This window comes from Mirounga leonina, unplaced genomic scaffold, assembly GCF_011800145.1.
Source record: "Mirounga leonina isolate KUSES-001 unplaced genomic scaffold, KU_Mleo_1.0 Mir_165, whole genome shotgun sequence".
Lineage (NCBI taxonomy): Eukaryota > Metazoa > Chordata > Mammalia > Carnivora > Phocidae > Mirounga > Mirounga leonina.
Genome location: NW_023270415.1, coordinates 11,910,108 through 11,933,928, shown reverse-complemented (window position 1 = coordinate 11,933,928; position 23,821 = coordinate 11,910,108). Strand labels below are relative to the sequence as shown.

The 23,821-nt window shown below is 35.7% G+C and overlaps 1 pseudogene; it reads right to left on the bottom strand.

The window, feature by feature from the left end:
- Positions 1-12,937: 12,937 nt before the first annotated feature.
- Positions 12,938-21,923, bottom strand: LOC118015376 (annotated as a pseudogene).
- Positions 21,924-23,821: the final 1,898 nt, after the last annotated feature.

Sequence of the window (23,821 nt, the reverse complement as noted above, 5' to 3'; positions counted from 1 at the left end):
TAGGGAGATCTCTGACACCCCTTAACTAGTATGTGTAGGGATTTAGATTTTCTGCAAGGAAATTTCCTTTTAATATATTACTTAGTATGCTTAAATTTTTCAACTATTTCATCCCATGATCAAGTGAGATTTATGGGTTGCAAGGGTGGTTCAATATTCATAAAACAATCAATGAGACACATCACATCAATAAGAGAAAGGATAAAAGCCATGTGATCATTTCAACAGATGCAGAAAAAGCATTTGACAAAGTACAATATCCATTTGTGATAAAAACCCTCTGCAAAGTAGGTCTAGCAGGAACATACCTCAATATAATAAAGGCCTCATATGAAAAACCCACACAGCTAACATCATACTCAATGGTGAAAAACCTAGAGCTTTTTCCCTAAGGTCAGGGACAAGACAAGTATGTCCACTCTCACCACTCTTGTTCAACATGGTACTGGAAGTGCTAGCTACAGCAATTAGACAACATAAAAAATGAAAGTGATCTAAAATGGTAAGGAAGAAGTAAAACTCTAGCTACTTGCAGATGACACAATATATATAGATAACCCTAAGGACTCCACCAAAAAACTACTAGAACTGATAAATGAATTCAGTAAAGTGGCAGGATACAAAATCAACATACAGAAATCTTTTGTGTTTCTATACACTAATAGTGAAACAGCAGAAAGTGAAATTAAGAAAACAATCCCATTTGCAATTGCATCAAAAACAATAAAATATCTAGGACTAAACTTAACCAAACAAGTGAAAGACCTGTAATCTGAAAACTATAAAGCACTGATGAAAGAAATTCAAGGTCACATGAAGAAATGGAAAGACATTCCATGCTCATGTGTTGGAAAAACAAGCATTATGAAAATGTCTGTGTTACCCAAAGCAATCTACAGATCTGATGCAATTCCTATCAAAATGCTAACAGCATTTTTCACAGAGCTAGAACAAAGAATCCTAAAATTTGTATGGAACCACAAGAGACCCTGAATAGCCAAAGCAACCTTGAAAAAGAAAAGCAAAGCCGGAGGCATCACAGTTCTGGACTTTAAGTTATATTACAAAACTGTAGTGCTAAAAAGAGTATGGTACTAGCACAAAACTAGATACATAGAACAATGGAACAGAATAGAAAGCCCAGAAATGAATCCACACTACATGATCAATTAATCTTCAACAAAACAGGAAAGAATATACAATGGGAAAAAGACAGTTTCTTCAACAAACGGTGTTGGGAAAACTGGACAGCCACATGCAAAAGAATGATAATGGACCACTTTCTTTCACCATACACAAAAATCAACTCAAAATGGGTAAAAGACTTAAATGTGAGACCTGAAACCTTAAAAACCTTGAAGAGAGCACAGGCAGTAACCTCTCTGACGTTGGCCATAGTAGCATCTTTCTAGATATGTCTCCTGAGGCAAACGAAATAAAAACAAAAATAAACTATTGGGACTACATCAAAATAAAAAGTTTCTGCACAGTGAAAGATACAGTCAACAAAATTAAAAGGCAGCCGATGGAACTGAAGAAGATTTTGCAAATGACATATCTGTTAAAGGGTTAGTATCCAAAATATATAAAGAACTGATACAACTCAACACCCAGAAAACAAATAATCCAATTAAAAATAAGCAGAAGACATGAACAGACATTTCTCCAAAGAAGACATACAGATGGCCGACAGACACATGAAAAAAATGCTCAACGTCACTCATGATCAGGGAAACGCAAATCAAAACTACAATGAGGTATCACCTCACATTTGTCAGAATGACTAAAATCAAAACCACAAGAAACAATAGGTGTTGGCGAGGATGTGGGGAAAGGGGAGCCCTCTTGCACTGTTGGTAGAGATGCAAACCGGTACAGCCACTGTGGAAAACAGTATGGAGATTCATCGAAAAGTTAAAAATAGAACTACCTTATGATCCAGTAATCACACTACTGGGTATTTACCCAAAAAATACAAAACATTAATTCAAAAGGATACATACACCCTTATGATTACTGCAGCATTATTTACAATAACTAAACTATGGAAGCAGACCAAGTGTCTGTTGATAGATGACTGGATAAAGAAGATGTGGCATATATATACAATGGACTATTATTCAGCCATAAAAAAAGAATAAAATCTTTCCATGGATAGAGCTAGAGAATATAATAATGTTAAGCGAAATCAGTCAAAGAAAGACAAATATCATATGCTCTCACTCATATGTGAAATTTAAGAAACAAAACAAATGAGCAAGGAGAAAGAGAGAGGGGGGGAGAGGGAGAGAGAGAGAGAGAGAGAAATCAAGAAACAAGACTCTTAACTATAGAAAACAAACTGATGGTTACCAGACGGGAGGTGGCTTGGGGGGATGGGGGAAAGAGGGAATGAAGATTAAAGATTACACTTACATGATGGAAAAAAAAGTAAAGGAAAATATATACATAAAATAAAAATGTTTTAAATCTATTTTGAATTATTTTTATATATGTTATGAGATGGAATTCATTTACCATTTCTTCATGAAACAACTTGTGGCAGTTTATCCTTTCTTTTTAAAGATTTTATTTATTTATTTGAGAGAGAGAGATAGCTAGAGAGAGCAAGAGCAGGGGTGGGGGTGGGTAGGGGCAGAAGGAGAAACAGGCTAAGCAGGGAGCCTGATGCAGGGCTCAATCCCAGGACCATGGAATCATTGACCTGAGCCAAAAGCAGGTGCTTAACCCACTAAGCCACCCAGGTGCCCCAGTTATCCTTTTCTTCCAAATGTTTTTAATATGTGCATTTTTTATGTCAAGGATCTCATTCTGAAATCTGTATTTGCCGGATATATTTATCTGTTCCTATATTAATTCCATATTGCCTTGATGGATATATAGTATCCTCTAATATCTGGTAAGCAAGTATCCTCTCAATTTCTTCATAATCTTATTATTTTTTCTAAGATCCTTAACTGTTCACTGTAAATTTTAACCATTTTATGCACTTTCAAATGAGTCTCTTGAATTGCTCATTTGAACTTATATATAACTGTGAGAATATGATATTTTTAAGATATTAGATTTTCCCATTCAAGAACATATGGTTTTTGATTTATTCAGATTCACTTTATGTTTTTCATCTGGCATAGTTTTTCCATGTAGATAGTTATTTTTTTGGGAGATATATTTCTTAATTTTTAGAGGTTTTTTGGTCCCCGTTGTAAATACCATACCATTTTCAATTTTCACTTTTAGGCATTTATTGTTAAGGTGTAGAAAAGCTGTTAATTTTGGATATTTATCTTGTATTTGTTCCCATTATGAAACTGTCTTAAGAATCACAATATTTTCCAGAGGATTTTTTTTATTTTCTAGGTATGCAATAATATCATCAGGAAGAAGAAATAAAACAATCCCTTTTTTTTAAACATGCCATTTATTGTTTTTTTGTTATATTGCATTTCCTAAATCCTCAAAGGCAATGATAATTAGTATTATCTTAATAGGAATTCCAGTATATTTCCTAATTTTAATTAAAATGATTTTGGCGATCACCGTTTTAGATATTTGTCTTTAATTTTTTTTTTTTAAGATTTTATTTATTTATTTGACAGAGAGAGACACAGCGAGAGAGGGAACACAAGCAGGGGGAGTGGGAGAAGCAGGCTCCCTGCAGAGCAGGGAGCCCGATGCGGGACTCGATCCCAGGACCCTGGGATCATGACCTGAGCTGAAGGCAGTCGCTTAACCAACTGAGCCACCCAGGCGCCCTGTCTTTAATTTTTGATTGGTAGCCTTTATTACATATAAATTGTTCTCTTTTATTTCTTTTTACTAAAGTTTTCATTAACATAGTGGCAGGATTTAATACATGTATTTTTTTGAAATGCATCTCTTGATATGTTGTATTTTTTCTCTTTTAATTTAATACAATTGATTATATGGATAGATTTCCTGATATCAAACCACCCTTGCATTTTTAAAAATAAACCTTACTTGCTCATAACATATTATTCTTGTAATACATTGTGAGATTCCATTTTCTAAGTGTTACTTAGAATTTTTATAGCTTTATTAATAATAAATGGGGTTGATATATAGTATCATAGTTGTTTTTCCTTTCCAGATCTTTTTTTAACTTTCAAATATGTGCTATTATTATTATTTTAACTGAAGTGTAGTTGATATATCCAGGTGTGTGTATGTGTGTTTTAAAATTTTTATTTATTTATTTATTTGAGAGACAGAGATAGCAAGAGCCAGGAGGAGAGGGAGAAGCAGGATCCCTGCTGAGCAGGGAACCCGAATGCAGGACTTGATCCAATGACTCTGGGATCATGACCTGAGCTGAAGGCAGATGCTTAACCAAATGAGCCATTCAGGGGTCCCTCCAGGTGTGTTTTTAATGCTGGTTTTAGCCACCACAGGGTCTTCCATCTGCAATAATTTGAACAATCTTAGGATCAGTTGTTCCTTAAAGGTTAGATAAAACTCGACTTTGAAACCATCTGTCTTATGACCTTTTCTAAATAATAACTTTAACCACATTTCTAACTTCTGCAGTGGTAATGAGCCTACTCAAATTTTCCATTCGTTGTAACATCACATTTGATACCCTGACAATATGTTGACAGGCAAACGCAATTTCTCCCAAATTTTCATTTCTTTCAATGAGATGTGTTAGTTGTCTCTAATGGCTCTTTGCTTTCTCGTTTCCAGTCTTCTATTTTTGCTCTCTATTTTTTCTATTTTCAAGATTGCCAAGATTTAATCTATTTTATTAGTCTTCTCTTTTCTTTTCTCTATGAATACAGGCATTTTAAATTATAGTCTTCCTGATACACCACTTTCACTGTGTTCCATGTTTTTTTGTTTTTTGTTTTACTGAGTATTCTATCCATCAGGTTTTTTTTTTTTTTTTTTTTTTTTAGGATTTTATTTATTTATTTGAGAGAGAGAGAGCATGAGAAAGAGAACATGAGCAGGGGGAAGGGGAGTCTCAGAGGGAGAGGGAGAAGCAGACCCCGGGATCATGACCTGAGCCAAATGCAGATGCTTAACTGACTTGGCCACCCAGGCACCCCTATCCATCAGTTTTTAAATAATAAGTAATTTTTGCATTTATTGCTTCATAGGAAAATGTTTAATTTCTAAGTATTTAATATATTTCAGTCATCTTTTGTATTCATTTTTAAAATTTTTATTCTATTAGGACAGAGAAAGTGTTCTTAAACTTCTACTTCAAAAACTAGTTTTCATGATCAAAAACAGATTTTTCTTTTTTAATTAATTTTAACTTTTATCTTTATTAATCATGATGATATTCTGATATCAGAGATCAAAATATTAGAAAATACGTATTAGAACCAATACTCCATCTATGTGGATTATTTGTTAAAATTATTTTTCTTTACCTGTTTTTTTAACTGACTTGATCATAGTTGCTCTTCATTTCCTTTTAAGGCTTGAAAACTTTTTTTTTTACGATTTTATTTATTTATTTAAGAGAGAGAGAGAGCGTGTGTGAGCACACGAGCAGGGAGAGGGTCAGAGGCAGAGGGAGAGGCAGATTCTCCCTCTGAGCAGGAGCCAGGGGCTCCATTCAAGACCCCGGGATCATGATCTGATCTGACCTGAAGCCACTTAACTGACTGAGCCACCCAGGAGCCCGCCCTTGAAAACTTTTGAAATGATTTTTTAAATAGCTACCCATAGGATAGTGTTATAATGAACTTCTTTCCTATCCTTTTTTATAACATAGACTATTTTCCCTTTTATTATTCTTCTCCCCTACTTTTTTCCCTCTTTTCAGTGAGAAATTTGGAAAGGTTTCACCCAGTTTTCTCCCTCATTGCAATTCCTATGTTTGTTAGGACAAATCTGCACTTAATAGAACTTATCTTGATATATGTCTCTTCCATTTCAAAATACATTAAACTCATACATTTCCAGAAAGTCTATACTTATTAAGTCATATATATTCATTGCTCACAGCTTTTTCCTCTTCTGAGGATTTGCACTGGTCTTAGGATCCCTGATGTGTGGCCTCATTTGCTGTTTGATTAAAGTCAATTGTTTGTCCTCAGATGGGTAACTTAGCAGTCAAAATTCTTGAATATTTTTAAATATAGATAGATAATAGGTAGAAAGAGTCAATTGTTTGATCTTAAATAAGCACTTGGTAGTATAGTCTCAAAGTTCTTGAATAATTTTAAATAGATGATAGTTAAGAGGCATAAATAATTATAGCAGCATTGATACACCGGGAAGCATAGACCTATCATCTATCTATCATCTATCTATCTATCACCTATTTATCATCTATCTATCTATCTATCTATCTATCTATCTATCTATCTATCATCTATCTATCGATCATCTATCAAAATTTACCATTCATCAAAAATCAATCTTTATTTCAGTTAATATACTAAAATTTTTAATTCAACAGTCACAGTTTTTAGACTTAAGAGGTCTTTTTAGTGCTTTTTTAGGTCCCCTTGAGTGCTCTTCTTTTGTTTATTTGTACCTATGTTCTTGCTCTAGTTCTTCCAGAAGTTCAATTTCATTAAGTATGACGTACGATTCTTCAACCTACTTCACCTCCACCCACACCACAGCTCTATCCACAAGAATGTGGTCTAGCTCCATGTTCAGTAAGATAGCCACACACTGGTTTGATTTCTCTTCATTTTCTAAAGTCTTGGGTTTTTCAATCTCAGATAACATCATATGTGAGACAACATCCCAGGACATAACTGTGCTGCCCATCCTTAATCCACCTTCTTTTTAGTCAGTTATCATAAAGGGTTCAAAATACCAAGGGTTCCAGTTCCAACGGGGTTGCCATACTGTATGAGGGCTAAATGGGACATTTAGAACAATATTTATGAAGGTTTCATCACCATGCCTGGCACAGAAATGTGTGAAGCAAATGTTCTCTCTCTCTCCCAACATTCTTTCCTCTAAAAAAAGATTGATTTTATCAGTAGGTCATGAAATGTTTTAATCTGTGGAATGACTAGCTCAAATTTATTTTTTAAAAGGTTACTCAAGTAGAAGTGTGAAGAGCAAGATTCTGCCTAGGTACCACTCACTTAAAAGGGGGAGAGTGGTAGAGGAGCATGAGGCTGTAGACATAGAGGCCAAAATGTAAGCTACAAATAAATATTACATGTTTTTGAAAATGATTATATAGATAATGAAGAAGTAGTGAAGTTCTTTAAGTTTGGAGGAAAATGATCAAAACTGTGTTTTAGGGGCATGCTGCTAAGTTAATATAAGGAAGATACCAAAGAATTGGAACTAGAGCAGTGAGATGTTAGAATTTAAATGTTTAGGTGATAAATGCTTAAAGCCTGATTTATGTAATGAAATTGGCAGTGATAATAATGGTATTTAGAAGAGTTAACCTTATCAAACACTTGCTCTGTGCCACAATGCCAGGCACTGCTCTAAAAATTCATTTATTTTATTTTATTTTATTTTATTTTATTTTATTTTTTATTTATTTGAGAGAGAGGGAGAGCACGAGAGAGGTGAGGGGCAGAGGGAGAAGCAGACTCCCCACTGAGCAGGAAGCCTGATGAGAGGCTAGATCCCAGGACCCTGGGATCATGACCTGAGCCAAAGGCAGATGCTTAACCCACTGAGCCACCCTGGTGCCCCTAAATATACATTTAATTTTCACAACAGTACTGAGTACTGCTGTTATCCTCATTTGGCAGAAGTTAAATAATAAAGTTAAATGTCTAAGCTGACAAGTACCAGAGCAGCCAGGCTGGATTCAAATCCAGGCTAGCTCCAAACCCTGTGCTTAGTAACTCTACACCTGGTAAAACATTGCATAGAGAGAATGATTGACTGGGTGCCAGTGGTCCAAGACTGGGGACGTGTGACCCAGAGGTTTCTAGTCTAGGGGGAGCTGGAAAGAAGTCCTCAGGATTTTGATTCTTAGAATTATGATACATTCTCCTTCTTCTCTTAGCTTGAGCTTTATTTCTCACAGTATGGACCTTTTAACTTTCCTCTGTACTGTCATAGCACTCCATGTAAAAGATATGTCCTATTTCTTTTAAAATATTCTGGTTGAGTTCAGCCTGGCTGAGTCCCTGCACTTGCTGGGGTTTGCGAGAACTCCACTGTCAATCATTTTTGGAACACCCCCTCCTCCACTGCATCATGCAAGTCCCAGGAAAATGAAGAAGGGACCTGTTTCCAGTCCACAGTGGACTCCTTTGGCCGATCTTTGTTGCTTCCATCCTTAGTCACCATCAATCAGACTCTATTTGATGCTCACAGCCAGCATTGATACTGAAGGCCACCAACGTACCCAAAACAAAAGCATGGAAGAGTAACATGTTTTTATTGTGTCCATACCACTATTCCCACAGAAGTTTTACTTCTGGGTCCCTGAATTTGAGGGGGACCTACTATTCTTCCACTTGGGGAATCTCCAAGTACCCTGTTCTCTTTTCCAGGGAAACTAGTTTTCTTTTCTTTAGCTCTCAGTCTGTGGCCTCCCTATCAGCTTCCTTTCTCTGAGCATGCAGCTTATTCTTCCCACAGGCCTTGGGCCAACAATTAAACACCAGAGTCAACAGGGCAGATCTAGCTCACTGATGTGCTTCGTTGGTCAATAAAGTGCCGACCTCCTTGTTATTATCAATTGCCCACAATTACAAATGTGAATATTTCATATAAAAATCTAGAGTCCATGTTCACAATTAGAAACTCAGACTGGCGATTTCATGGTTATCATTCTTGCATATGGAGTTTGCACAGCCTACACAACCCTCCTTACTGCCCTGACAGGATCAGTCAGTTCTCTTTTTCATCTAACCCCTGAAGATATTCAGTGTATTCAGTTCTAAAGCCACTCTGAGTGAATGAAGCTCAGACTGTTAGGATATAAAGCCCCTCCCTAGTCTCTCGAGAAAATATCTCTTATTTTTTTCTAATGAGCTTGCAACTAAGAAAATATAAGCACATTTATTTTCTCATTCAGGTTATTCTGCCATATTAACTTCTTAGTGGAATCCTTCTGCAATGATCATGTTCTGTCATCTCAACCACTGATGCTTATACAATAAACTAGAGTGATGAAGTTGTTACTTACAACACCCCAGTGAGCAAGCATTACATCCCATAGGTCAGAAGAGCTGTCCATCAAGTTGGCTGTGCATTGTCCTCAGAAGACTGACTAGACAGGCGTCTGCTCCAAGAGCTAAGATGCTAATGTGATTAATTGGATTCAAATAGAATTCATCATTACTCAGGCAAAGCTGAAATGTCCATATTACTGAGGGAATATTTTTCATACAGTAATCTCATAACAGGTTCTAAATTGACCACACTATTTCCAGTAGATCTTGAAAATACACTTGAAATACGTTTTCTGATAGGGAACTTATATTTACAATTCAGTAATTGGTGAGAAGGAAAAGTAATTGAGAGGAATGAAGCAAGAATGAAGAAGCTTCAGTGGGGACAGCTCTTTGGTATGGGGTTCATGTCCTCTGTAAGGTCCACATGGCCCATTTCCTATAGTAGAGTAACCGATACTTTGCTATATGAACCCTGGTTTCTCATGTCTTCCAGCTAATTATATTGAGCTCTTCTTGTTTTTGTCAAGTGATGCTTTGAAAGTGGAATCTTGGAAAATTGCAGTATAGATGTTTTAAAAGATAGTAAGTATATCATCATTAGCATTGACTTTATTCAAAGAAGTTGCAGATTTCTCAACTCATTGTTACAAAACAGCAACAAATTGAAATATGATCATTATGCCTGCCATGATTAATGATGTCTACATTGGTCGTTCTGAATTTATGGGAGTATGACAAACTCCTTGTAAATCAAAGAATTTTCTTCACCCCCACAATAACATAATTATAATTTTAGCATTCATTGATAGAGAAAATATATAATAATAAGGAGCCATTATGAATTCATTAATATTTGAGATTTTTGTAATTTGTAATTAGGTGTTACCTCATTGGTCAAATAATGTTTGAAAATAAGTCATCAGACACTGTTTGGTGTACATATACACTTTTAGAACTCTCGCAGTAATTTTGTGACATCCTCCCTTTCACCAGGAGTCCCTAAATCATAAATTGGTAGCCAATGACTTACACAAAGCATACTTTGAGAGTTGAACTGTGTAAATGAGTCTTATTACCCAAATCAGAGTATGTGTGTGTGTGGGGGTGTAACCCTATTACACGATGCCCAACTCTGGAAGAACCCTTCAAGAAGCTAGCCATTACTTGTCAGTTTTGAGCAAATTTGGCAAATTGTCAGTAATCCACCAAAGCTCTCTTCTTGACATATTTCCAGTCTGAACAGATTGTGAGTAGAGTTGCTTTAATTCAGCCTGTCACAGGGCTCACTAATGTAAATCAAAGAGATGCACAGCCTGAGATCACACGTGGGGGAAAAAATGACGTACTTTATAAAGGCATGCTGCCTCCAAAATCTATCATATCAATTGTTTTACAGACCTACCACCACCATTACAATCCAGAGGTACTAAAAGCAGGAAACTAACACACAAAAAAATGTCACTGTTTCTATTAGTGTCAAAAGTACATTTATAAAAGTCTCTTGTCAGATCAAGGAGAAGCAGTGGTTGGGTTTTTTTTTTAAGAGATTCCTGCCAAACAAACTAATTAACACCCAAAACATCTCTATGTATGTACTTTACTCTCTGATTTTTAGCTGAGGTATTTTTTCTCCTTTTTAAAAAATTGACATATAGTTGACATACAATGTTACATCAGTTTCAGGTGTACAACATCGTGATTCGACAAGTCTATGTCATGCTATGCTCACCGCAAATGTAGCTACCATCTGTCACCATACAGAACTATGATAGTTACATTGACTATATTCCCTGTGCTGTATACCATGACTTATTCATTCCGTAACTGGAAGCCTGTACCTCCCACTCCCCTTCACCCATTTTGCCCCTCCCTCCACCCTCCTCTCCTCTGGCAATCAACCAGTTCATTTTCTGTATTTATAGGTCTGTTTCTGCCTTTTGTATTTGTTTGTTCATTTGTTTTGTTAGCTGACATCTTATAATGTTAGTATTTTAAAAATAATCTTATCCTCTTTATTGCAGATTTATAACTTTTCTTCTTAGTTTGGAATTATTAGATTGTGGATCTAGACCTGGGGTAAAAACTTTTAGTAACACACAGAAAGTATCTGGGTTTATTTTATTTTTTAAAGATTTTATTTATTTATTTGACAGAGAGCGAGAGAGCACAAGTAGGAGAAGCAGCAGAAGGAGAGGGAATAGCAGGCTCCCCACTGAGCAGGGAGCCTGATGGGCGGGGCTTGATCCCAGGACCTCAGGATCGTGACCTGAGCCAAAGGCAGACGCTTAACTGACTGAGCCACCCAGGCGCCCCAGTATCTGGGTTTTTAAAAAATTGTTAAGAATACTACTTTATTGTGCACAGCTATTTGATAATTAGATTTATTTTCATTTACATTAAAAATCAGTAGTTGGGTGTAGATTTCAATACACACATAGATTTGCATAACAACAACCACAAACAGGACTGGACAAGTTCCATCACCCCATAAAACTTCATTGTGCTTTCCTCTTGTGGTCAAACCCTCTTGCACCCCAATCCTGGCAACTATTAATCTATTTTCAGTTTCTACAGCTTTTACCTCTCCAGAATGTTATATAAATGGAATCCTACAGGAAGCAAAACTTTCAAGACTGGATTTTTTTCATCTGACATATGCATTTAACATCCATTCATGTTGTTGCATGTAGCAGTAGGTCATTCTTTTTCATTGCTAAATAGTATTCCGTTGCATTGATGTACCACATTTATCCGTTCACCCACTGAAGTGCTTTTTGGTTGTTTCTATTTCTAGTGATTATGAATAAGATGCTATAAATATTCACACATAAGATTTAGTGTGAAGATTAATTTTTATTTCTCTAGAGTAATTACCTAGGAATGAGATTGCTATATGCTATGGTAGCATGTTTAACATCCTATGAAACTGCCAAACTGTTTTGCACAGTGACGATAGCATTTTGCAAACTGATAAGCAAAGAATGAGAGTTTCTGCTGCTCTGCATCCTTGCCATCATGTGGTATTGTCACATTTTATTTTTCATTCCCATTTTAGTAAGTGTAGAGTGGTATCTTCTTGTGGTTCTGATTTGCTTTTCCGTAATTGCTAATGATGGTGATCATCTTTGATGTGCTTATTTTCCCTTTTGAATAGTTTCTTTGATGAAGAGTCTGTTCTAACTTTTGCCCATTTTTAAAGTGGGTTCTTTGCTTCCTTCTTGTTGCATTTTCAGAGCATTTTTAATATATTATGGATGGAAGTCCTTTGTCAAATATAAATTTTTTTATTTTTTATTTTATTTTATTTTTTTCAGATATATACACTTCCTTTATCAAGGACAACAAACCAAAACAAAACCCCCAAACGCCAAACATGTAAAAACCCAGGGTGCTAGAAATACAAACTCAATTCATTCAAAATCAAGCTCATCCAGACTGGTCACAAACCCTAGTGAGGTGCATGTGAGCACCAAGTAGGAGAGAGGGGGACAGGAGTTGAGGCCAAGAGAAAGGGTGGGAAGGGGGCTCCCACAGGCCCCCTAGGGATCACCCTCACAGTGGTACCTCCAACTTCCCAGTGAAGACCTACTAGACCCTAACCTTTTGACCCCCACCCCATCCCTGGCCAGGGCTTTGAAGGCCAGTCCCAAATGGTTCTGCCCTCCCTTGCTCCATCTTCATTTGCTCAGGCTTCCAGCCTCACTCTTCTCTTCCTTCATACTCTTCTCCGTGATTAGTAGCAGGTTAGGGTTCTGTGTGAGCCGTGGTGAGGCTGGGGGTTAGAGGAGGCAAGGTGGAGTCGGGGTGAAGAGAGGAGAAGAAGAGCTGTGCAAGGATCCCTCTTTTCATGGGATCCCAAACTGTACAACCAGCTCCTCTTTTGCATCCACTCAGATCTGAGAAAGTACACTGTGGCATAAGCAGCTATCCTGGAGACATGCTGTAAGTTGGAGAGGGGGATGGGCTTGCTGGCCAGCACTTGGTGGGGCTGGCTGGCGAGAGATGGCAGCGGGGGCAGCTTCTTCCAGTAGATCAGGCTGCTGCTCAGCACAGCCGAGCGGGTGCTGTACTGCCTTGCCCAGTCCATGTGCTCATGCTGCTCCGTGCCCTGGGAGTCTGCAGCTGCAGACGCACCAGTGATGTTGCTGGCTGTCTTAGCAAGGCTGGAGGAGAGCAGGGCCCGCTCATCTGTGTGAGTGGGAGGCAGGCTATGGTAGTTGGGCTCACTCCATTGAGAGCTTTGGTGGGGGTCTGCTAGGGTCCAGCAGCAGCTTCTGTTCCTCTCAGTCCTGGTTCGAGTCCTTGTTCTGGCTGCTGTAGCAGCACCCATGGCCAGGGTAGGGCAGGGCACTGAGGACCTGCTGAGGAGGAACAATGTCTGTGGGAACCCTTCTGGTCACATGACCCGTGGCTACATCCAGCAAGCAGTTACTTGCTTCAAATATATTATTTTTTAAATCATTTATTTATTTGAGAGAAAGAGATAGAGTTGGGGGGAGGGTCAAAAGGAGAGGGAGAGAAACAGACTCCCAGCTGAGTGGGGAGCCCAATTCCTGGCTCAATCTCAAGACCTGGAGGTCATGACCTGAGTGGAAACTAAGAGTCCAACACTTAACCAACTAAGCCATCTGAGCACTCCATCAAATATATAATTTTTGCAAATACTTTTTCCCAGTTGGTGAGAGGGTTGGCTCTTGGTTTTCATAACAATGCCTTTAGCAAAGAAAAATTATTTTAATTTTAATGAAATCCAATTTGTCCTTTTTTACTTTTATGGAATTAGGTATTATTGAATTTTTGACTATCCTAAATTTCCAAAGATTTTTCTCCCAGATGTTTTATGAACTTTATATATCTTTTACATTTAAGTCAATCACCAGTTGTGACTAAATTTTTATATACACTGTGAAGTATAAGTCTATGTTCAATTTTTGCATCTGAATATCCAACTGTGACTGCACCATTTGTTGAAAAAACTTTCATACCTCCATTGATTTGCCCTTGAATTTGCTTTGTTAAAAAATATCAGTTGATCATATTTGTATAGGTCTATTTCTAAAATTTCTATTCTCTTCTTTGATCAAGGTGACTTTATTTTTAATCAACATCACCCCCTTGATTACTGGAACTTTATGGTAACTCTTAAATTTTGGTTGTGGGAGTCCCCCCATTTTTTTCTTTTTCCATTTCCTTTGAGTATTCTAGTGTTCTTTCTTTCTTTTTTTTTTTTTTTGCCTTTTCATATAAATCATGGGGTCAGCTTATCTATATATATAAATCTCCTACCAGAATTTTGATTTGGAATGTATTGTCTATACTTAAATTGAGGAGATATTAACTATATTGATTATCCCAATAATGAACACAGTATTCCCTCCATTTATTTAGGTCTTCTTTGATGTTTTTAATCAATGTTTTGCACCATATAAATCCCATACATATTTTGTTAGATTTATATGTATTTTTGTTTGTTTGTTTTTTGAAGGAGGGGCTATTGTAAAAGGTGCTTTTTCAGGGTTAGGTTTACAATTGTTGCTAGTTTATAGATATACAGTTGATTTTTGTAATTTGACTTTGTACCTTGCAACTTTTCTAACCTCCCTTACTAGTTCAAATAGGCTTCTTTTTGTAGATTTGATGGGGTTTATTGCATAGACAATCATGTTGCTTGCAAATAGGAACAACTTCATTTCTAATTTGTATGGCGGTTATTTCTTTTCCTTACTTTATTTCATTGGCTAAAACTTCTAGTAAAATGTTAAATAAGAGTGGTGAAAATGGACCTTCTTGACTTTTTTCCTGATTCTGAGGGGAAAGAATTCAGCTTTTCAAAAGGAAGCCTAATGCTACCTGTAGATTTTTTGTAGATGTCCTTATTCAGACTGACAATGTCTTCTGTCATTCCTAGTTTGCTAACAGTTTGTATCATGAACTGATAATGACTTTTGCCTGATATGTTTTCTACATCTATTGATATGTTCATGTACTTTTTCTGTTAGGTCTTAAGCAGATTGGTAGAAGATGTAAAGAATCTCTTAAATGCACTTTGCAAATGTCAATTCTCTGTAAAATCTGATGGTAGAAAGCCAAAAACAATTCAACAAATATATTTCTATGTAGTTAAGATAATTAGGTTCATATGTGTAAGTCTTCTCATTATCAATTTAATAGATATTTGGCACAGACTATCTATGATAGTTCTAATCTTCTGGACTATAGGCCAAATCTTATCCAAAATGTTTTTGTCTTGGTCTATAAAATATTTCTTAAAAATTCACTTAGAGTCTGGTATTTAAGCTTCAGAAGATTTCATTTCCTTTTCTGGATTTCTAGTTTCCCTTGGAAGATTTCACAAAACTAGACCTCATTGTTTTATGGCACCATCGGCTGGAGTTGAGTAGCAACTATCCCTGTTTTACAAAGGTGATAAAAGTCTCTATTTTACTATAGTACCCAGAATTCCCTTAACTGTTTTGCTCATTTATGTTATCTGTCTCACAGCTATAGGCTATGGAATTTGCAATTGCTGACTAGAAAACTGGGTAGAAACTGGTTAATTCGTATGTTTTTAATGAAAAATGAGTAGACTCTACAGAGCGAGATACTATTTTGTGTAATAGAATGTCTATTTTTTTAAAAAATGAATATATGCTATTGAAATTAACAATTCTAAATATTTTGGGAGAGAATAGAAATTGACATGGGCAGTTGGTGTTATTATGGCCATGTGTATCAAAAATTTTAAAAATATCTTTGAACAATTAGTTCTATTTCTTGAGATTTACCTTAGGGAGATGATTCTAGACATAATAAAATTTTATTAATGATTAAATTAATGACTATCACTGGGACCTAGAAAAAAATGGGGAAATGATGTTATCAGGCTAGCAAAATATCAACGACATAAAATCCTCCTACAAATTCCAGCCATTTTCAAATGCCCAGGAAATGGCCTTTGTCACATTGCCAAAGCCTTGATATAAAATAAAACAAAAAATAAAACCTCTTCACCATGCATATTCCTTGAGCAAAACCAAACACTAGGCATAGATGGACACAAAGAAGATGCAAAAACTGCTTCCCATCAGATCACTCTCTGCCCATGATTCAGGTCATAGGGTCTGTGCTATCCAGGAAACTCAGCACCTGCCCTCTTTGAATGGAATCTATATAGGGAATTAGCAAGAACTGAGGCCCTTTCGTTTCTACCTTCAAACCTATTCAGAGACAAAAATACAAAAGAAAACATGGTTGAATGCATATTTTCAAAAGAAAAAGCATAATGTGCACAACTGGAGATAGGACAAGCCTGGTGAGGAGTGCAGGCCTGTGGTTATACATCCATTATGTGCAAATTTCTGGAGTGGAGAACTCTATATCCTACCTCTCAAGAATAAGGGGAAGATCCATAACACCGGAGCCAAAGAACCCAATGAAGTCCAAACAGACCCAATCTGGATAAATGTCAGCTGCATACAAGAAATTAAGTTGGGGTTATAGTCATCAACTTCAATTCTGTGTCTAGTTTTGAGAAGGCCAGTTGGAACAATCCTTAAATCTTGTCTTTCAGAAAACCTCAGGCCCAGCTTCCTTTTTAGTCAAAGAAAACTAATCCAAACAGAAAAAGGTAACAGCATGGGGACTATAAAAAATTCTGAACCAGAAAGTAACAGAAAAGCATAGCCTTGAATATTCAAAAGAGCATAATTTTAGAAGTAATTTGCATAACATTTATGTTCAATAATTTTTTTTAATTAACAAAAGTGTTTAGGCCTTTGGAGGTTGTTTTCAAGTTTTTCACATTAGAGATCATTTCTAAATGCTGACATTTCAATCTTGGTTTACTCTTTGACCCAAGAATTGAATAAAGGAAAATTCCTTTTTGTTAGATTATTGTGGCCTTTATTTATTTGTTATTATGTGTTTTTGCTATTTGTACTGCATTGTGGTCAGATTTGGAGTCTCTAAAATATCTATTTTCCTTTTGTCATTTAAACTTTTTTTATGTGCTACTACCTGGCTCTTTTTCTAAATAATATACAGTTATTTGAAAAACATGCCTTTTTTGCTTAAAAGAAACCAAGTGATAGTGCATTCTTTAGTCCTCTATATTCATTTTAATGTTTCTACTTATGTGAGTAGCAGTGTATCATACTACAAACACATGAACATTTCTTACTGTTACTTAATATTCAATCTTTCTGCATCGTCTTAATGGTATCTCTCCCAGAATTTAATTTCAGCAAATATATGTTGATCACTGATATGCTTGTCTTACCCATTTGACTTTAATGCCTTGTGTTTATTATACTTTCTTATATTTGCCTTCATTTACTTTTCTTATTTTATAATATTGACCAAGTTTTTGTTTACTTTTCATTTCGATGATATGTTACCAGTAATTATTTTTAATTTCATTACATATTTGAACATGTATTTTTCTGAAGTCATAGATAAACATTACGTAAATTCTTTCCCCAAATAAAACAAACCTGTGCTTGTGCCTTTTTTATTTGAAAAATTTAGGTATTTGCCGTATTTCTTCTCTCTTATCCTCTTTCTTTTTTTCCTTCTAAAACTCCTACTACACTTGTCTTAAATATCTTTTTTTTTCTTATTCTTTCTTAGATTTTATCACATAATAGTCATCTCTGTGTTTGCCAATGTTTTTTGAGAGAATTAATTGTTTCTAGTTTATCTAATTACAAATGCAATTTCCATCCTGTTTTTTAAAATTTCTACAATCGTGCTTTTTTAGTTCCAAGAGAATACTCTTTCTTTTTAGGATATTCAGAGCAGCTTGATATATATTTTTTACTTAAATTTTTTTCTTGTCAAGTTATTAAGGTTTGATTTACATATAAAATTCACCCTTTAAAAATACATAGTTTGACCAATAACCACCACTACCATCAAGATATTGAATGTTTCCATCACACCAAAAAGTTCCTTCATATCTACGTGCTGTCAAATCTCTTCCCTCATCCGTTGGCGCGGGCAACCACCAACCCAATTTCTCTCCTTACAAACTGGAGTTCCCAAAATGTCATATAAATTGAGTCAGACAGTATGTAGGCTTTTGTGAAAGGCTTCTTTCCCCTCATATAATGCTTTGAAGAATTATCCATGTTTTTGCATGTGTCAGAAGTTCAGACCATTTATTGCTGAGTAGTATTCCACTGTATGGAGATACCACAATTTTTTTAATACATTCACAGGTTATAGGACATCATTTAGAATTTTGTCTAGGTTTTGACTATTATGTATAAAGCTGCTGGTCATGTACTGGTGTTTGTGTAAACATAAGTTTTCATTTATCTTGACTAAATTTCTAGGGAGGGATTGCTGGGTTCCGTAGTAAGTATATGACCAACTTTATAAGAAACATGGCTGTAGTATTTTGCATTCCTACTGGAAATATAACTGATTTCGTTTTGCTCTACATATTCATTAGCACTTGCATTGTCAGGGTTTTGTTTTGTTTTTGTTTCATTTTTAGCCATTGCAGTGGATGGTGAGTAATATGTCCTTGTGTTTATAATTCATGTTTTAACAATAACTAATAAACAATGTTAAGCATCTTTTCATGTGTATGTGTGCTATTCATGAAACTACTTTGGTGATGTGTCCTCATGAAACTCTAATATAAGGTAAGATCAATCCTTCCATCCCATTTGTTGAAAACACTATCTTTTTCATATTGAATAGCCATTGCCCCTTTGTAAAATCAATTGATAATATTTCTATAGGTCTATTAGTGGATTCTTCATTCTGTTACATTGTTTTAACTATCCCACTCAAAACCTTACTGTTGTGATTACTATAGTTTTCTTTGGGCCATACTTTCCGGCTTCTTTGTATGCCTTATGATTTTTAATTGAAAACTAGATATTTAAATATTATTATGTGTTAACTCTGGAAATCAGGTTTTTCCCATCCCCCTGGGTTTGCCATTCTTGCTCGTTGAAGGCAGTTATTCGTTTGTTTCATTGCTTTTCCATTACATTCGTTTATTTCAATGGTTTTCCGAACCATCTTTGCAGACTTTTCTCCTACTTGTGTGTAGTCACTGTATTCTTTCCCCCTTTCGCTTGTTTTCAGCTAATGTTTTGACAGAGATTTCCTCGAAAGCTAGGAGCTACAACACACCATGTGTGTGTGCGCACACACACACACACACATGCATACAAAGAAACACAATGAAACAAACAAAAACAAAAAAAGTCTCCCAGTCTTTGCAGATTGGCTTTGAGCTGGAACACCATTTTAACACTTAGCCCAGACATTTATAATTCCAACTCAGTCTTTACTTCCTTTTTGCACTGACCCAAGAGATCAGCCAGAAGTGAAAGCCTGTGGTCTTCTCACATCCTTTCTGAGCAAGTGTCTTGCCCTGTACCGGTGTGTGGCATACACAGGGAATGAATACCTTCATTTCCCAAAGAAACTCTTTCCCCAGCTTTTCTTTCTCTCTTTGGCTGATCTACTGTATTTTTAAAAATTTGGTGTTTTATATTTTATTCACGCTTCAAGTTCTCTGAAATTCTTGAATCTGTGGTTTGTTGTCTTTCTTAATTTTGAAAATTTCTTAGCCATTTCCTCTTTAAGTATCTTTCTCTTTTCTTTCTGGGATTTCAATTACACCTATGTTAGACCACTTTATATTTTCCCACGGCTCTTGTGCTGTCTGTTCTAGTTTTTTACTCTTCATCTTTTTGTATTTTAGTAAAGATAATTTCTATTAAAATGAGATTATTTCAAAAGACATATGGTTCTAGGAATCCTTTGAAAGTAGAAGCCAAGGAAGGCATCTGGGTGGCTCAGTCGGTTAAGTGTCTGTCTTTCGCTCAGGTTATGGTCTTGGCTCAGGTCATGATCCCAGAGCTCTGGGATTGAGCCCCGCATCAGGCTCCTGCTCAACAGGGAGTCTGCTACTCCCTCTGCCCCTCCCACTGCTCGTGGTTTCTCTCTCTCAAATAAATAAATAAAATCTTTAAAAAAAAATAAAGTAGAAGCCATGGAAGAAGGATCACCATATGAATCCTAATTTTAGGAACCACCGCCACAGAATCAATGTAACAATGCAGGGAGGAAGAAGCAAAAAAATGCCTCAACAACTCTCTCCTCTAGCCCTCCAATCTTCTGTCAGTACTTGCTGGTGGCTAAATCCAACTAAAGCCTTATGCAAAAGATGACTGAGTAATGTATGCTACAGATCATGCTCCAGGGATACGGAGCACCACAGAAAAGGATAGGCAGTAGATGGAGGAGAGAATAGAAATTGCCATCATTCTTGTCAATCTGAAGATACAAAATAATGTATCATCATAGTTTAATTTTTAATACTTCTGTTATGCAGGAAGTTGACATCCTATATGTATATGGTCATATTTACTTACTTTCCTGAGGCTGTTATTTGCCAGGATTTTCTTTGTAGCTGAAACAATGTTCTATTTTTATAAAAATATCTATGATTACCTAGAAAAAATATTGTAATATCTACTTTCACATAAAAATGGGTAAAAGCAGATATGAATATAGATAAAAAAAGAGGGATACACACACACACATTTTTCTAAGTTTGTTGTGGCAAATTACCACATACTTGGTGGCTTAGAGCAACAGAAATTTATTCTCTTGTCATTGCCAGTAACCGTTGACATTCCTTGGCTTATAGCTTCATCACAGAGTATCTGCCTTCATCTTCACATGGCCTTATGCTCTGTGTGTTTTTCTAAATAAAGTAACATTAGCAGAGATTTGGTATGAATATCTTTTGGGAACCATTTTTCAGCCTGTCATTTATCATATATACATCTCAAACAGGCCCACCTTAATAATTATGCTATTCAGTTCTTTTATTCCTACCCATATTTTCATCTACTTGATGTATCATAGCATAAGGTAGGTGAATTAAAATCATGTATTTTAATATTTTGCAATTTGTCCTTAAATCTCCTGTAATTTCTGCCTTATGGATATTGCCACTAAGTTATTTGGTGTATAAAAATAATAAAAGATATAATTATATCTTCATTATGGATTCCACATGTCATTGTTATAAAATGTCCTTCTTATGATTTTTATATAGTGTTCAAATTTCTTATAGTGATATTGTGACTCCCTGCATTATTATTTGAATTTATCTGTTTTATCATTGCCCCATCTTTAATTTTCAAATATTTTGAATCACTTTGTTTTAGATTTAGTTTTTTGACACACAGTATATAATTTTATATTCTGGGCAATTGAAAAAGTTTTCAAGAGGTGAGTTCACACCGTTTCATTTATTTATGTAACAGGTAGATTTTATCATAATTATAATATTTTATGTTATATATTTTTTATTATTTTTTTCAAGTATCAGGCACCTCTCACATAACTACATATCTTTAAACTCACCTGCCTCTTGCTCTAGCTGCTGCTGTACCTAGGCACAAGCCCATGTGCCTTAGCCCATCTCCAACACTGCACCACTTGCCTGTTACTGCAAAGTTTCACTGCTAATTCCACCATGGGACCTTGCTGGAAACTTATGTGTCAGAAACCTAGAGCCATTTGGTTTCTGTTGATTTTTTAAAAAATATTTCTTAGCATTCACAGTTGTATTGTTAAACATAATTTACCTGGTGTCTTTTTACCTGTGCAACTACTAAAGCTGAGGAAATTATTACATGTGTACCACCTCTCACCTTCTTTTCCATTTTCCTTCATACCTATATTTAATGAACTCTTTTCAAAGAAGTCAAAATTTAATATGCCTACTTCCTGTTTTGTCACCATAATCTTCCCTTTCATTTTGGTCTTGCTTCTACATTTAAGTAGAGTCATTGTTCACAGCCAAGCCCCTCTCTGTAATGTTCAGTCATCTTTAGTTTGGCTGAAGGTTGTCCTCAGTAGATTCCCCAAAAGGGGATCAAGAAATATATTTCTCATGTGTGAATGTTTACAAGTGTATACAGCTTTTACATTTGCATTACAGACTTCATGTTATATAAAATTCTTGAGTCCCTCTTTCCCCTGGGGATTGTGTATATTTTGCTCTAATATATTTCTGTGAAAGTCTTCATATATATATTTTTCCTTATAAGTCATTTTATTCTTTTTGCTTAAATGCTTAAATAATTCACTTAAAATTTCTGATAGCTAGAAATTTTTCCCCTAAAAAGTTGTTTTTTTTTTTTTTTTTCAAATTTAAGAAACTTTTCTTCAATTGTATGTTCTGTGGGTCTGTTATATTACATCTCCTTTGTTATCCTGTTTCTATAATTATCTCTCTAACTCAGATTAAAGTTTTAGTCATTTCTATTTTATTTTTCCAGGTTTTCCCATTTCTATTCTCTATAGTCCTAAATCTGTATTCTACAGTGATTTTTTTTGGTCTGAGTTCTTTCTATGCTCATCCATGTTTCTTTATGTTTAAGTTTTCCCCACCACATATTTCCTGACCTCTTCCAGTTAGCATTTCATTTCTGCCAATTATTCCACTATTTCTTCTTTGAGCTCTTGTAAATTTTATTTATACTTTCACTTTATAGAGGCAGTTGACTCACTAAGGGTTTTTGTATTGTTGTTGTTGTTGTTGTTTTAATTCATTGAAAAAAATATTAGGTCACAATTTTCTTCTTCGTGACATTTTTTCTGGTATTTTTCTTCTGCTCTCCAGCTTCTCGATTCATTTGAATATGTCCTGTGCTGTTTTATTTTTGATTCCCCATCTTTGAAGAAGAAGAGTTATTTCTGAACCACCTATTTATAGGAGTTTCTGGGGAAAAGGTCTATGGTTGTGTTTCATGCTGGCAGCAATTTTCCTTAAGATGAAGGATTTGGTGCATGAATCCTTTAAACTTTCCCTTTTCCCTATCCAGCAGGTATATGAAGCTGTAGGTTTGTCTGCATAACAAAGTCTCCTTATCCTCCGCATCACATAAATTGGCTGCTTCCCGAAAATGTGGCTTACCTGTGTTGGAGTTCCCATACATCCTCACCTCCCCTCCTTTTCAGTCCTGAAATTGATCCAGAGAAGCTTCCTCCTAGGGTCTGCAACTTCAACTCTTTTCTTCTGTGGTAAACACACTTTGTTCAGTGTTTTATAGGCTAAACCAAAATTTATCATTTAAATGTAGACAAGTTTTGATTAACCGAAATTCAAGTGGATGCCAGCACTATCGAGCTGGAAGGTTCTGCTTTGGATCTACCAAGTGCTCCCCGTCCTCATTATCCACCAACAAAAGAAACAATACAGCAGTGGAGGGCCAACGAAGGCCACCCTTCAAATCACTGCAGTGTGAACTGCTTAGATGGTGTGAATAATATTTCATTGTGATCCAATCTTCAAATTTTCACCATCTTCCTTCCTCTGTTCACACTGTTGAGATGTGAGACATAGGAAGAATTAAAAGGCCAGATATTTTCAGTCCTTTGATGAGTAAATGCGGATGAGCTTGTCCACTCTTTATCTTGGTTCACTGTTGTAATACAGAAGGAGAGGCGAAAATATCAACTTGACTGTTGTGAAATCATCAAAAAGGTGTGGCATGTCTGGCTGTTTATTTTTTTTCTCCCATCACAGTGTAGGAAAATTTCTGTAAATATTATGTTCTAGTAAAATAAAATATGTTATTCTAATGTAGAGAATTGGGTGGATTAATGTGTCCTATTCAGGAGGAGGCTAGTGATATGGCATTCTTTAAAAAATGTATAGAAAATTGTGAAGTTAATTTTACTTG